The sequence below is a fragment of the Mustelus asterias genome, chromosome 19 (assembly GCF_964213995.1).
Source record: "Mustelus asterias chromosome 19, sMusAst1.hap1.1, whole genome shotgun sequence".
Classification (NCBI taxonomy): domain Eukaryota; kingdom Metazoa; phylum Chordata; class Chondrichthyes; order Carcharhiniformes; family Triakidae; genus Mustelus; species Mustelus asterias.
In genome coordinates, this window is record NC_135819.1 from 16,939,282 (window position 1) to 16,951,400 (window position 12,119).

Consider the following 12,119-nt stretch of genomic DNA (forward strand, 5'->3'; position numbering starts at 1 on the left):
ACATTCTCCTCGTGTCTGTGTGGGTTTACTCCGGGTGCTCCGGTTTCCTCCCACAGTCCAAAGATGTGCGGGTTAGGTTGATTGGCCAGGTTAAAAATTGCCCCTTAGAGTCCTGGGATGCGTAGGTTAGAGGGATTAGCGGGTAAATATGTGGGGGTAGGGCCTGGGTGGGATTGTGGTCGGTGCAGACTCGATGGGCCGAATGGCCTCCTTCTGCACTGTAGGGTTTCTATGATTCTATGATAAGATCCCTGCAGTACAGAAACATGCCATTTGGCCTATCGACTTTGCACCAACTCTCCAACAAAGCATCGCACCCAGACCTTAACCCTGTAACCCCATATGTTTACCCCACTCATCCCCTAACCTACATATGCTGGCACACTAATGGGCAATTTAGCATGGCCAATCAAATTAACCTGCACACCTTTGGACTGTGGGAGGAAACCAGAGCATCCAGAGGAAACCCACACAGACACTGGGAGAACGTGCAAACTTCACACTGACAGTGACCTGAGGCCGGAATTGAACCCGAGTCCTTGGCGCTGTAAGGCAGCAGTGCTAACCACTGTGCCACCATGCCACAATCTAGACAAAAGCTTGCAATCTAGGCAAAACATATGGCTCTTGCGTCCTGGCTAGCCAATTCTAGTCGAAGTTGTTGTAATTCTGCGCCCTGCGAAGAGTGTGTCTGTTACCTCCTTGATGTACTTATGAGCGGAAACATGTGAGATGCTGCAAAAGTGGAACCCTGAAATGAGCCTGTCTTTCGGGCTGCTGTGACTTTCAAAGCCACAGGCAGTGGATGTCCTCCAAGTCCCTGCGGTGCCAATTCTTGCAGAACTGAGCCACTGTGTCCCTGGAAGGCCAAGTCTTCGCTGACACTGCTTCTTGCTCATCTATGTTACGGCCGAGACAGAAGGAGTGCACAATTAATCCTAGCTCCATCTCACCACACATTGCAACAATGGATGTGAACAATTCATTCAACAAAAGTCCAATTATTTACCTTTATAAACGCTACAACAAGCATAAAAAGACTTCACCAAGTTGTAAAACTGGTGAACATAACATTTGTAATTTGCAAGTGTCATGATTTTTACCATTTGTTTTTACATTTTAATACGTTTGCAGATCATTATTGAGCCCATCCCCTCATGCTCAAATGTCCACCCACAGCAGCGTGATGTCACAACAGCACCATTTACAACAGCTTCTTAAAAACAGGAATCTGGGGAGTTCACCTTTGAGGGGAATTTGGAGGTAAGCATGCAGCCCACCACAGGTCACTGCTGATTGACAGGGGAGAGAGAGAGGCTACAGGCAAGGGGTAACTGGCAAAGGCCATGGGTTGATGAGGGGTGAACTGTCAAGGTGATTGAGGGTTGGGGGGGGGGGGGGGTGGGGGAGGTGATTCGGCAAGGCACCTCTGGGTGCTGGGGCTATACCAGTAAGGGTATGGGAGGTGAACCAGTAAAGGCCTGAGGGGTGGGGAGCAGGAGGGGTGTGTGTGAACCAAATAAGGGGTGAAGGGATGAACCAGCAAAGGGGCAAGGGGTGAGTGCTAAAGCTTGCACAGACATCCACCTTAACAGTCTGCAGGGCATGCAGACTAGGCAGAGCGTTAAGATCAATTAGATATGCATCTGCAGACCATTGACCAGGTTGCGCGCAAGGCCTTGGAATGAAGCTTGAAACAAATGTCTCCATCTTAGTTGAGAGCTCAGAATACAGTTGGCTAGCCAAAGCTCTCAGATCCCCACCGGTTTTGAGTGGCTACAGCAACTACAGAGCTGGCTCTTCAGGGACAATTTCCCTTGCCTCACAAGAATCTCTATGCCTTATAAATATTCAATAACCTCCATCTCCGCTGCCTTTTGAGGCAGAGTTCCAAAGTCACACAATCTTCTGAGAGAAAACATTTCTCATCTCTGTTCTAAAAGGGTGATCCCTAATTATAACAGTGCCCCCTGAGTTCGAGACTCACCTACAAGAGGCACCATCCTTACCACGCCCACCTTTTCAAGGCCATTCAGGATCTTACATGCTTCAAACAAGTTACCCCTCACTCTTCTAAACTCCAGAGGGTCCAGAAACAAGCCAGGTCTGTCCATCCATTCCTCATAAGAGAACTCACTCATACCAAGTATCAATCTAGTAAACCCTGAATCATCTCTAACGCCTTTACATCCATCCTCAAATAAGGAGACCAAAATTGCACACAATATTTAAGATGTAGTCTCACCAATGTCTTGCATAACATCCTTTATTTTATGTTCAATTCCTTTCATAATAAATGATAACATCCCATTAGCCTTTTTAGTTACTTTCCGTACCTACATACAAAATATTTATGACTCATGCACTAGAACACCTAGATCCCTCTGCACCTCAAAACTCTGGAGTTGTTCACCATTTACGTTACTCTGCTTTTTTACTCTTCTCACCAAAGTGAACCACTTCACATATTCCCACATTATACTCCACGTGTCAGCTTTTTGCTCAACTGATCTCTATCCGTCTGCAATCTCCTCATGCCCCCTTCACAACATACCTTCTTACCTATCTTTGTGTTATCTGCAAATGTAATTACCATCCTTCACTCCCCTCATCTAAGTCATTGATATAATTTGTAAAAGGTTGAGGCCCCAGCACAGACTCCTGTAAGTATCCACATTGCATAGCCTGCCAAACAGAAAAATACACATTCATGCATACTGTCTGTTTCCTGCCAGCCATTCAGTCTTCTATCCATGCTAATATGTTACCCCCTCCAACAGGAGCTTTTATTTTCTGCAATAGCCTTTCATGTGGCACCTTATCAAATGCCTTCTGGACTACTACTATGTCCACAAGCTCTCCTTTATTCACAGCAAATGTTACTCCTTCAAAGAACCCCAATAAATCATTAAACATGATTTCCCTTTCACAAAATCACTGATTACCTTGCATTTTCAAAGTGCCCAGATATAACCTCCTTAAAGGTTGATTCTAATATTTTAATTGACTTGGGGAAGAGTTTCTTTTCTGGGGACAAACACAGATTGAAGTGTGGTTGGAAGGGGAAGTAGGTTTAGGATGGTGAGGGATACAGCAAAGTCATCTGAATTGGTCTGCAACAGGGATAAGTCACTGATGACGATAGAAATCATTGAAACCCTACAATGCAGGAGGCCATTTGGCTCATCGAGTCTGCACCGACAACAATCCCACCCCAGGCCCTATCCCACAACCCCACATATCTACCCCATTGATCCCTCTAACCTACACATCCCGGGACACTAACGGGCAATTTAGCACAGCCAGTCAACCTAACCTACACATCTTTGGACTGTGGGAGGAAACGGGAGCACCTGGAGAAAACCCACGCAGACACGAGGAGAATGTGCAAACTCCACACAGACAGTGACCCAAGCCGGGAATCGAACCTGGGTCCCTGGTGCTATGAGGCAGCAGTGCTAACCACTGTGTCACCGTGCCGCCCCAATCAATAGGGTTGGGGGCAGAAATTAGATGAGAAAAGATTGGTGCTGGTCGTGCCCCCATGTGCAAACATTAATCCTTACCTGCTGCTGATTGGTGCGAATGACTATGAGGTAGGACTGTTTGGAGAAGCAATCCAAGTTTGCTTCATGCCAGTTCTTCGAAGATTCAGAAAATTGGTAACATTTTCCCTCAAAGTATCTCCAGCCAGTGGCACAAGGTCTACACCGGAGATCTGTAAAAAGATTGCACATTGGTAGTCTATGAAACAGGATTTCCCTGGTGTGTCATTGCAATATCCATCATTACGCTGGGAATAGCAGTGCAGGTGTTGATGGCGATATCCTAAACTCACTCGAGTTCCTCAATGCAAAACTATCCCCTTTAACCAGGCACTTAATGCTCTCTGTCGCCCTCTTTGGTTTTTGGCTGGAGTTACATGTAATGGTTGTGTTGTCTGTGTTCTGTTTTGAGTAATTTATTGCTTCTTAGAAAGAATCTTAGAATCTTAGACACCCTACAGCACAGAAAGAGGCCATTCGGCCCATCGAGTCTGCACCGACCACAATCCCATCCAGGCCCTACCCCCATATCCCCACATATTTTCCCACTAATCCCTCTAACCTACGCATCCCAGGACACTAAGGGCAATTTTAGCATAGCCAATCAACCTAACCCGCACATCTTTGGACTGTGGGAGGAAACCAGAGCACCCGGAGGAAACCCACGCAGACACGAGGAGAATGTGCAAACTCCACACAGACAGTGACCAAAGTTGGGAATCGAACCCAGGTCCCTGGAGCTGTGACGCAGCAGTGCTAACCACTGTGCTACCGTGCCGCCCTTAAGTTGGAATACTCTGAAAATGTACAGTGAATCTTTATGTTGACTCATTGATTATTTTCCCATGCAGGTGGGGAGGCTATTAACCATGCTACTTTGAATCACTGATGGAAACAAATTTAAATTAGAATTAATTCCAGGTGATGAAAAAGCAATGAATAGATTAGAACTGACAACCTCACTGCTCTATGGATTTGAGATTTATCCTGTCTCTCCCAAATTTTTCTTTCCTCTATAAACTGCAGTGCCAGTTAAGCTCCATTCACTTCCTCAACAATTCAAATGTTTTTAACATATATCCTGCTTCCTCAGGCACGGGCCCTCAGGGATGCAAATGATGCAAGAAGCATCTACCAGATGCCACAGTGCTATTTAGCCAAGAGGTTACAAGGGTGTCCAGTCCCAATCCCCTCTTCCTGTGACCCTATCAGCTCCAGCTGCTCAGGCCAAGGAGGGTGCACCTGCCCCACAGCAGAGGACCCAAAGCAGGTCTGGGGCCAGGAGGACATCCACTGAAGTAATCTCAGACAACAGGGCAGAGAAGTCAGCAGGATGCCTTCATGCCTGCTGTTGATGTCAGGGCTGCGGCCAGGCAGAGCAGTCGAGTGCATTCAGTTAAGAAATTATGATTGGACACTGGAGGCACAGCTGCTCATTTACCTTTATAAATACAATTTGATTTTATGACCCAACGTCTCAGGGTGCGAAAGCCCCTTGCAACTGATTCTATATGTTGTCTTCTCGAAATGCTGGGGGTGATTTTTACCATCATGTCCCAATAGGCCGGGCAAACTGGTAAGATCGCTCCAGAACCGAGACATTAGGTTTGCACCCGATTTCTCGCCTCTCACAATCTGACTGGATATCCAGCGTATTCAGCCTCCCGCTCATCTCGGGTGAGAGGCTGAATATATTATTTAAATCTACATTTGAATAGAATTAGCGAGTCCGGCATGCAATCATCTGGGCTCACTTGCCTGTGTGGCCTTGCCGGGAGAGGTTCTCCCTGGCTAGGATCACAGCTGGTCCCCACAAACGGGGACCAGTCATGATGGCCTCTCTGGTAGAACCGGAGTCCATTGAGGGCCTCCAGGAGGTCGAGCCTGACACTGCCCATTGGGCACCCTGGCACTGCCCAACTATGGGGGCTGGGCCTACGAAGGTGGGGCCAGACTGGGAGTGGGGTGATCGGTTAAGGAGGGGGAGGCCTCACTGCCACTCTGCAGGAGATTGGTGGGGTAGGGAGGTGATGCCCCGCTGCCACTATGTAGGCAATCGGTTTGAGGCGGGGGGGGGGGTGGGGGGCTGCATGACTGGTCTGGGCAGTGGGGGAAGGGGGGTGGAAGAGACATTTCCGGCTGGGGTGGGGCTCATGATCGGCTGCGGGCCCCCATGATAGCTGGACAAGGAGGGGTGGATCAAGGCTGGCTGCAGCAGCAGAGGCCTGACAAGTCTCTGTCTCAGATCTGTCAGGTATCTGCTGATTGCCATTGCGCATGTGCAGCCACAGGGGTCTGCACATGCTCAATGGTGCCCCCTGTTGTTACAGCAGGTTTGCAGGTGATTTAAGCCCCGCCCCTCCCAACAGGCGAGAAATGGTTTCTGCAAATTTTTCATGTACTGAGTGCAGAAAATAGCTTTGAACTTGCTCCAAAAATGGGTGGGAAATTCCCATTTTCACACCCGTCCTGGACTTTACAATTTTACAACTCTTAGCATTTTAGAAGTTTTTAAAATAATTTTGCAAACACTAACTTCACAACAAAATGCATGCAGAAATATTCTTTAAAGTCTTGCACCTCACAATTGAAAAATGTGCCCTCCTGTGTCTTAGAGTGTAACGATCTAATGTGGTGGCATCAGCACTGAGCTGTCGCCCTTATGAAAACACGCTTCCTGGGATGTATTATGTTCGCTGCAACCAAATCAAACTGTAAAGCGTTGCTGCAAATGTTCCGCGCTGGTGGCAAAACAGCACATATGCAGTTGACTCAGGTTGCATGTTGGTGTTCTGCCTTTCACATTGCACAGGTACCACATGAACCATTCGATGCTGACTTTTCCAATGCTGATACCTTTATAATCCTTGAGAGTTAGTTAAAAGCAACTAGGGTACAAGGTTTGTTGACCAAATGTTTGAATCAATTCCTGCCCATTTACAGGAATAATGCTCACTTGACAAAAGAAGTTTCTCTGGCATTATTGATGACTAAACGACAAGTACAAACAATATTCAACTTATTAAAAACACCAAATACAAAAGAAATCATCATGGGCAGCACGGTGGCACAGTGGTTAACACTGCTGCCTCACAGCGCCAGGGACCCGGGTTCAATTCCCAGCTTGGGTCACTGTCTGTGTGGAGTCTGCACGTTCTCTCCGTGTCTGCGTGGTTTCCTCCGGGTGCTCCGGTTTCATCCCACAGTCCAAAGATTTGCGGATTAGATGGATTGGCCGTGCTAAATTTCCCCTTCGTGTCAGGGTAAATGCATGGGGTTACGGGGATAGGGTCGGGGTGGGATTGTGGTCGGTGCAGACTCGATGGGCTGAATAGCCTTCTTCTGCACTGTAAGATACTATGATATGATTCCATGCTCAAGGGAAAAGTAGCAGGATCAGGTCATATGGCAGGAAAGCAACACGATTCAAAGAATGACGACCTCCAAATCGTCTGACCCATTGACTGTTGTTGTTCATTGATGTTATATTTGTTTAATGTGTTGGGGACATTTGATTTAAAGGGGGAGGAAATGTGTATTTATAGTGATCCCTTACCAGCAGTATTGAAACTGAACAGGGGACTTCAAGATAACTGGAACAGAGGGATCGTACAGTTGAACACATGGCTAAGAGCTGGTGTAGGATGGAGGGCTTTAGATATATGAATAACTGGGATGTCTTCTGGGGAAAGTGGAACTGTACAAGACGAATGGGTTGCACCTGAACTGGAGAGGCACCAATATCTGGGAGGCTTGCTTGTGCTGTTCAGGAAGGTTTAAGCCAGTGCAGCAGGGGGTGGGAACTGGAACAGGCCATAAGTGTAGGGACTGGGGAAGAAAGTGAGACTGAGATAAACATAGCACAGAGTAAGAGCAGGCAGAGGGAAGTCGTGGGGCTTTCTGGGACTGGAGGTCTGGAGTGCATTTGCTTCAATGCAATAAGTATAACAGGTAAAACAGATGAACTGAGAGCCTGGATTACTGCATAGAAGCATGATGTGGCCATGACAGAGACATGGTTGAAGGAGGGACAGGATTAGCTGATCAACTTTCTGGCATATTGTTGTTTTAGACGGGACAGAAGGGGAAACAAAAGGGATGGCGGAGTTACATTGCTGTGTTGAGGGAGGACACATTGGGGGAATCTTGCAATGAGGCATTATGGGTGGAGCTCAGCAATAGGAAGGGTGAAATCACAATGTTGGATGTGTACGATAGACCTCCCAACAGCCTGCAGGAGACAGAGGAGCAGATGTGTAGTCAGGTACTGGAAAGGTGTGAAAAAAGGGTAGGTTTGTTGGGTGACTTTAAATTCCCCCATATTGATTGGGACGCCCTTAAAGCCAGGAGCTCGGATGGAGAGCAATTTGTTAAGTGTGTCCAGGAGAGCTTTTTGATACAGTATGCTGACAATCCAACCAGGGAAGGGGCCATACTAGACTTGGTATTGGGAAATGAGCCGGGCCAGGCGATTGATGTTTCAGTGGGGACCATTTTGGGCTTAGCGACCATAATTCTATAAGATTTTGGGTAGTCATGGATGAGGACAAGAGTGGCCTTCTTAATTGGGTGAGGGCCAAATACATCCAAATTTGACAGGAACTGGGTAATGTGGATTGGGAGCAGCTATTTGAGGGTAAAGCCACATCCCGTGTCCCTGCAAAAATGAAGGATAGAAATGGCAGGATTCACGAATCATGGATGACAAGGAAAATTGTAACTTAGTCAAAAGGAAAAATGAAGCATACGATAGGTCGAGGCAATTAAAAACTGACAAAGCCTTTGAGAAGTATAAAGGAGAAAGAAACTTGAATGCAGAATTAGGAGGGCTAAAGAGGGACATGAAATATCTTTAGCAAACAGAGTCAAGGAGAATCCCAAGGCTTTTTTGGATATATTAGGAGCAAGAGGGTAGCAAGAGAAAGAATAGGCCCACTCAAGGACAATGGAGGGAAATTATGCGTGAAGTCACAGGAAGTGGGTAAGATCCTTATAGAGTACTTTGTAACGGTATTCACCAAGGAGAAGGACATGATGGATGTTGAGGTCAGGGATGAGTGTGTGAATGTTCTACAGAATGTCAATATATCGGAGGAGGGAGTGTTGGGTACCCTAAATTGCATTAAAGTAGACAGGTCTCCAGGGCTCAATGGGATCTATCCCAGGTTACTGTGGGAGGCTTGGGGAGAAATAGCTGGGGCCTTAATATATCTTCACACCTTCTTTGAGCACAGGCAATTTTCCAGAGGACTGGAGAATAGCCAATGTTGTTCCCTTGTTTAAGAAAGGAAGCAGGGATTATCTAGGAAATTATAGGCCGGTGAGCCTGACATCTGCGGTAGGGAAGCTTTTGGAGAAGATACTGAGGGACAGGACAAATGCACATTTGGAAGATAATGGACGAGTTAGTGACAGACAGCATGGTTTTCTGTGGTGAAGGTCACGTCTCACCAACTTGATTAAGTTTTTTGAGGAGGTGACAAAGATAATTCATGAGGGAAGAGCTGTGGATGTAGTTTATATAGACTTTAAGTTTATTTATTAACACTGCAATGAAGCTACTGTGAAAATCCCCTAGTCTTCACACTCCGGTGCCTGTTCGGGTGCACTGAAGGAGAATTTAGGATGGCCAATGCACCTTACCAGTATGTCTTTCGGACTGTGGGAGGAAACTGGAGCACCCGGAGGAAACCCATGCAGACACAGGGGAACGTGCAGACTCCGCATAGACAGTGGTGCAAGCTGGGAATCGAACCTGGGTCCTTGACGCTGTGAGGCAGCAGTGTTAACCACTGTGCCACCACTTTAGTAAGGCATTTGATAAGGTCCCATATGGCAAACTGGTACAAAAACTAAAATCACATGGGATTTGGGGTGGGCTAGCTAGATGGATACAAACTGGCTTGGTCATAGAAGACAGACAGGTGGAAGGGTGTTTTTCAGAATGAAGATCTGTAGCTAGTGGTGTTCCGCAGGGGTCAGTGCTGGGACCACTGTTGTTTGTGGTGTATATAAATGATCTGGAGGAAAATGTGGGTGGTCTGATTAGTAAGTTTGCGGGTGACACTAAGATTAGTGGAGTTGCTGATAGTGCCGGGATTGTCAGAGGATCCAACAGATAGATTGGAGACGGGCATAGAAATGGCAGATGAGTTTAATCAGATAAATGCGAGGTGATGCATTTTGGATGATCAAATTTAGGTGGGAATTATACTGTAAAACGTAAAGTTTATTTATTAGTCACAAGTAAGGCTTACATTAACACTGCAATGAAGCTGCTGTGAAATTCAGGTCAATGCACCAAACCAGCATGTCTTTCAGAACGTGGGAGGAAACCCCCACCCAAAGGAAACCCATGCAGACATGGGGAGAACATGCAAACTCCACACAGACAGTGACCCAAACCGGCAATCGAACCTGGGTCCCTGGCGCTGTGAAGCAGCAGTGCTAACCACTGTGCTACAGTACGGGCCCATAAATGGCAGAACCCTTAGGAACATTAACATGCAGAGGGATCTGGGTGTGCAGGTCCACAGTTCCCGAAAAGTGGCAACATAGGTGGCCATGGTGATTAAGAAGACATATGGTATGCTTGCCTTCATTGGCTGGGGCATTGCTTGCAAGAGTTGGGAAATCATGTTCCAGCTATATAAAACCTTGGTTAGACCACATTTGGAGTATTGCATGTAGTTCTGGTCACCACACTAACAGAAGGACGTGGAAGCTTTGGAGAGAGTGCAAAGAAGGTTCACCAGGATGTTGGCTGATCTCGAGGGTGTTGACTATGAGGAGAGGCTGAATAGACAGAGGCTGAGGGGAGGCTGACCTGATAGTTAGTCAGAGACTTTTCCTGGTTTTTAGTGTCATTTACAAGGGGGCACAGGTTCAAGGTGAGAGGAGGAAGGTTTAAGGGAGATGTGCGGGGGAAGTTTTTCATGCAGAGAGTGGTGGGTGCCTGGAACACGCTGCCGGAGGATGTGATGGAAGCAGGCACATTAGCAACATTGACGAGGCATCTGGATGGGTACATGAATAGGGAGGGATTAGGGGGCTATGGACCAAGTAAGGGCAGAAGATTTCTTTTAGTTTAATTGGGACATCATGATTGGCATGGGCTTGGGGGGCCGAAGGGCCTTTTCCTGTGCTGTACTTTTCTTTGTTCTCATGTTTATGTGGGTAACTGTTATGTGGGTAACTGTTGAGAAAGATCGCAGCCTGAAGTGGACACACCTACTTGATAAAGCTCTTTAGTTTGTTAAATATCCGCGGCCCCCTCGCCTCAATCCTGTGAACACCACACAAAATCCATGCCCTGTCTGACAGGTGAAGACTAAAGCAAGAAATTATTTTCTGATTTTTGCCTAGTGAGTCTCAGTGTCAGTGAGGGCCATTGAAGCAAAGGTCTGCCAGTCTCATTCATGCAGACTGCAGCAAGTCCTTGCTGGGAGGCATCTTGTGATGAACGATGATGATGTTTCTGTGAGGGTGTCTCAACGTGAGACACTGGCTCATGGTGGTGTATAGTTTTGTTTTGGAATGGCATGAGGAGTCATGTGAAACCACCTGTGAGAATAAGCAGCTCAGTCATAGTGTAACAATTACGATAGACTATTTATTAAATTAAAGAAAATACACACAAACAAGACTATAATGGGATAAGACAAGTAAACACCGGATGTGACAAGCACTCACACAGTTTTATCTAGAAATTACCCCTTGTTCCAAATTATATCTAATGATACCTGAACTCTGTAAGCCTCCCTGTTCCCAAATAACATCAGGCACAAGTCAGGAGTGTGATGGAATACTCCCCAATTGCCTGGATGTGTGCAGCTCCAACAACTCTCAAGAAGCTCGACACCATCCAGGACAAAGCAGCCCACTTGATTGGCACCACATCCACAAACATCCACTCCCTCCACCACCGACGCTCAGTAGCAGCAGTGTGTACCATCTACAAGACGCACTGCAGCAATTCACCAAAGATCGGGCGGCACGGTCGCACAGTGGTTAGCACTGCTGCTTCACAGCTCCAGGGACCTGGGTTCGATTCCCGGCTTGGGTCACTGTCTGTGTGGAGTTTGCACATTCTTCTCGTGTCTGCATGGGTTTCCTCCGGGTGCTCTGGTTTCCTCCCACAGTCCAAAGATTAGGTTGATTGGCCATGCTAAAGTTGCCCCTTAGTGCCCTGAGATGTGTAGGTTAGAGAGATTAGTCGGTAAATATGTAGGGATGTGGGGGTAGGGCCTGGGTGGGATTGTGGTCGGTGCAGACTCGATGGGCCAAATGGCCTCTTTCTGCACTGTAGGGATTCTATGGTTCTTTCTGTGATTCTATCCTTCGACAGCACCTTCCAAACCCACGGCCACTTCCATCTCAAAGGACAAGAGCAGTAGATACATGGGAACACCACCACCTGAAGGTTCCCTCCGAGTCACTCACCATCCTGACTTGGAAATATATTGCCATTCCGTCACAGTCGCTGGGTCAAAGTCCTGGAATTCCCTCTCGAATGGCATTGTGGGTCAACCCACAGCACGTGGACTGCAGCGATTCAAGAAGGCAGCTCACCAC